The 4,448-nt window shown below is 41.3% G+C and overlaps 1 non-coding gene across 1 annotated transcript; it reads left to right on the top strand.

The window, feature by feature from the left end:
- Positions 1-3,931: 3,931 nt before the first annotated feature.
- Positions 3,932-4,038, top strand: LOC145055861 (small nucleolar RNA R71). The gene has a single exon (XR_013685410.1). It is a non-coding gene; the product is annotated as a small nucleolar RNA R71 (small nucleolar RNA).
- Positions 4,039-4,448: the final 410 nt, after the last annotated feature.

The following is a 4,448-nucleotide window of genomic DNA, read 5'->3' as shown; positions in this document are numbered from 1 at the left end:
GCTCGAACATTTCTATGCCGAGGTCTAGCTGGTGGCTGTTGCTCTAGTTGCGCCTCCTCCTGCTCCCCATCTACTGGTGGTATAACAAACCCGCCCTCGACATTGACCACGACTCGCATAAGCCCCATAACTTGACGTGACAATTCATTGTTGGGAAAACGTGTCAGATTTTGCACAAACTCCGAAGACAACATATCATATGAACGAGCAAGACGGATGACCAAATGTCCTCCCGTGATTGGACTCCCTTGCCGAGAACTAACAACTTTCCTACTCATGAACCTTGCAAGCATGTATGGCAAGCCACAACAAACTCCCGGAGTAATGATACTCCATAAAAAAACAAATTCTGAATTGAAACTTTGTCACCATGATACTTGTGGTTAATGGAAAAGGCGATAAGGCGATGCAGGAAACGGTATACAGGGCTCTAAATTTGCGACTCACTAGAATCACGAGTATTGTACTCGTGATTGGAAATAGTTCTCCAAAACTGAACATCCAATAGGCCAGATGTAAAATCCCGAACACACCCAAGTAAGAATGGTACAAAGAATAGAGATTGGGTTTCTATCTCAGTATAAAGTCCCATTCGCCAAGCAAAATCTCGAAGGCTGTACTCCCGATAAACACCGCCTAAACGGAAAACCAGCTCCCTGTTATAGTTAAAATCTACAGTCCTCTCCTCAAAACCAACCGTAGCAAAGAACTCTACGGAAAATTCCCGGTAAATGGGTTCTTGGATGGCAAAAAGATTCCTCCACCCGTGACAAGTAAAAGTAAAATTTAAACCCTCATACACTTTTGTCCAATAACGTTCCAACTCGGAAACCAGGCCCACTTCACGCAGCCATCTCCAATCTACTATGGGCGCGATTGCAAATTGTTTATTATATAACCACCCCAATCGGTTCTCATACGTAGTCAATAAATCCCAAGAAATGTTTTGGGGAAATCGATATAGAGGATGAATGCTTGCCAAATTAATTTGGACATCTTCATGTGGAACATCGCGTCTTGGAGCCATTCCTGAAAAGAAAAGAAAACCAAAAGAAACAAAACACCCAAAGTATTAAAAAAAATAAAACAGTTTCTGCTGAACCAGGAACCACGTCGTGGCTGATAACGCCACGTCGTGGTTTCTTAATTGTGACGTGGTGTGCAGATCGACTTCACATACTTGATTTTAGCCAAATTAACAGTTGGGGTTTGTTCCTAATGATAATCTAAGGTATGTAAACTAAAAAAAATTAACCAATTTCATCCAAATTCAGAATTTTGTTTTACACATAACCCTAACTATAAAAATGTGCAAATTGCAAGTACCACCTACAATGAATGGGTGAAACACATACCGTATGGAGTTAAAAGACAAGAAATGCGAGAATATTGGAAAGAAAAGTGAAGAAATCGGTTGTGGGGTACTTGGTCTCCGTTCGTGAGGCAGCAACAAATGAGGAATAATTTAGTGGTCAACAAGTTAAAGAACTCCCCCTCCCCCCCCCCCCCCCTTGTCTTTTTAAAGGCCACATCGTGGAAGGCCATACCACGATGTGGGTTTTAAAAGAACATCATCTGTTAAACTTTTCATATTATCCCCGTAATTATCCTGGAACCACGACGTGGTATCGCCACACCACGACGTGGCTTTTGTCTGGACACAAAAATGAGTAAAATAACGAGTTTTAATTATTTACTTTGTATTCCATTTATTAATTAAAGCACCCACAACTAATTCTTCCCAAGTATTACTTATTAGGCGATGAGTTGATATCTTTCCTAATTAAAACTCAAAAATTAAAAGAAAAGAAAATGCAAACCAAGCTCGGGTTGCCTCCCAAGAAGCGCTTTTTTTTTATGGAGTCATGAGTTGGACTCCGTGCCTCCTACGTTGAGTCCTCTGAAGAATCCACCACTAGGATCTTTTGTTCCTTGAAACGCTTTTGGTAAGCTTGAACTCGTCTTTTGTACGCCTTTTTCAAATTTTCCTTTTTAGCTTTGACCTCGTCTTCATCAAGCTTGCGTTTGGTCCCTTTAGTTTCTTCCTTGCACTTCATAGCATTCTTCCCTTCTTTCACCACTAGCTTTGTCACCTTTGAAGTAACCTCCTCTTCATCACTTGTCATCTCATCATCTTCCTTGCTCACCCAAGAAGGTGGACTCTTGTAAGCAATGACTTCATCTAAACATGAGACATATGCTCTTGGTTTTGTTCTTTTAACTTGATGAATTGTTTTAATTTCCTTTTCCATGAGTTTCTCTAATTCTTCGAGTTCATTGTCTTCATCAATGGTGAACACCTCTTCTTGAGCATGATACTCTTGAAAGCCATCTTTTATCCCAAAATTTTCCTTTTCATCACCAACCCTCAAGGTGAGCTTAGACTCCCGCATATCAACAAGAGCTCCAGCAGTGTTTAACAGCGGGCGGCCTAGAATAATTGGTACATTGGGATCTTCTTGCATGTCCAATACTACAAAGTGTATTGGAAAAATGAATTTCCCAATTTTTACTAAAATATCTTCCACAATTCCCTAGGTTGCGTCACTGAACGGTTCGCCATGTGAATAGTCATCCTTGTAGCCTTCAACTTCTGAATTTTCAACTTTTGATAAAAGGAATAAGGTATCAAATTAATGCTAGCCCCAGAATCGGCTAAAGCATCAACCTTCATGTTGTTACCAAACTCACATGGAAGAGTAAGGCGTCCAAGATCCCCCATCTTCTTAGGTATCTCCCCCAACACAACCCTTGAACTTTGCTCACTTAGAATAACTTTAGAATTCTTCTTTAGTTGCTGCCGAGTGGCTAACAGGTCTTGTAAGAACTTCGCGTATTCTGGAATTTTTGCAATTGACTCAATAAAAGGAGTGTTAATAGGAATACCCTTTATTTGTTGAATTAATTCCAGATGTTCCCTTTCCAGTGGACTGAGATGCGCTCGAGATGGGAATGGTAAAGGTGGTCTATAAACCGAGACAGGCTCAGAAACTTTCTGTTCAGACAAGGGCCACGACGTGGCCCGATAAGTGCCACGCCGTGGTACAGGTGTTTCAGTTGCAATTTCATTTTCAAGCTTTGGCTTTTTTGGATTTGGATCAAGCTGTTGTGGTTCTTCTTCTAATGCTTCTAGGAACTCATAGATTGCCTCTTCTTCAGTATGTATGGCCATTACATGAGATTGGGCCTTCGTTTCAGGATTTCTCGGGAACAGCTTTTCATGAACCAAAGTAGTTAGTTGACCAAGTTCCACTTCAAGATTATTAATGGAGGCTTGTTGATTTTTTATTAAAGCTTGTTGTTCTACCATCAATGCATGATGATTCTTTACCAAAGTTCTTTGTTGCAGAATCAGTAGCCTCATGTCTCTTTTCTGAAGCTTCCATAAACTTAATTAACATGGTCTCTAGATCAGGTTTCCTCTCAGCTGGTGGCTGCTCCTTTTGGTAGAAGCCTCCGCCTGTCTGCCTATACTTCTCTTCTTTTTTTCTTCTTATATTCTTCACATGGCAGCCACTCTTTCTTTGGTTTCCTCCAGTCTTCATCATACTTGTCCCCACTCGAGTAGCACACTTGAGCTTTTCTATTCCCAAACTCATTTAAATTGCAGTCCTTGGTCAAGTGTGGACCATTACACCGCTCGCAACCAACTCTTATAGCATGAATTGATTGGTCCATTTGGGTTAGCCTCCGGTCCATATTATTTAGCATAGCCATCATAGCTGCTATTTCTTCAATTTGTGCACTTCCACTACCTTTGATTCCATCTTGCCTAGGGTTGTGGTACTCACGAGAGTGCTTTGCGAATTCTTTAATCAGCTCCTTGACCTCTCTTGGATTTTTCTTTGGCAAAGGTTCTTGAGAATCAAGGAGTTGTCTTGTCATAACATTGACCCCATCATAGAAGCACGACATCTCTTGTTGAACAATAAAATCATGTTGAGGGCAATTTCTGATCAAGCCTTTGTACCGCTCCCATGCTTCGTATAATGACTCCCCCGGCTGTTGTTCAAAGTTGACTATTGCCTTCTTGAGTTTAGCTATCTTGGATGGTGGGCAAAACTGGTCAAGAAATTGCTCACGCATTTGACCCCAAGTGGTGATCGTACCCGGTGGAAGTGATTTTAACCATTCTTTAGCAGCTCCCTTAAAAGTAATGGGAAGCATTCTAAGCAAGATGGTGTTTCTATTGAAATTTAGGACATTGAAGTAATCTGCAATTTCATTGACTTCATCAAGATGCTTAAAAGCATCCTCATGATCCTTCCCATAAAATGGGATATCCTTCAATGCAGTCAAGATGTGCCCCTTCAGCTCGAATGTGGCAGTGGCGGGTATTGCGGGTTGGACTAAACCGGGACCCACATCTTCTCAGATCTGCTTCTTGTAAGCTCCCATGGACATCTCCTCAATGTTTTCCATTTGGTTTTCCGGCTCGTTCTCGGGTT

The sequence above is a fragment of the Lactuca serriola genome, chromosome 5 (genome assembly GCF_051521515.1).
Source record: "Lactuca serriola cultivar US96UC23 chromosome 5, Lser_US96UC23_V15, whole genome shotgun sequence".
NCBI classification, from domain to species: Eukaryota; Viridiplantae; Streptophyta; class Magnoliopsida; order Asterales; family Asteraceae; genus Lactuca; species Lactuca serriola.
This window is presented reverse-complemented; position numbering and strand designations above follow the sequence as displayed.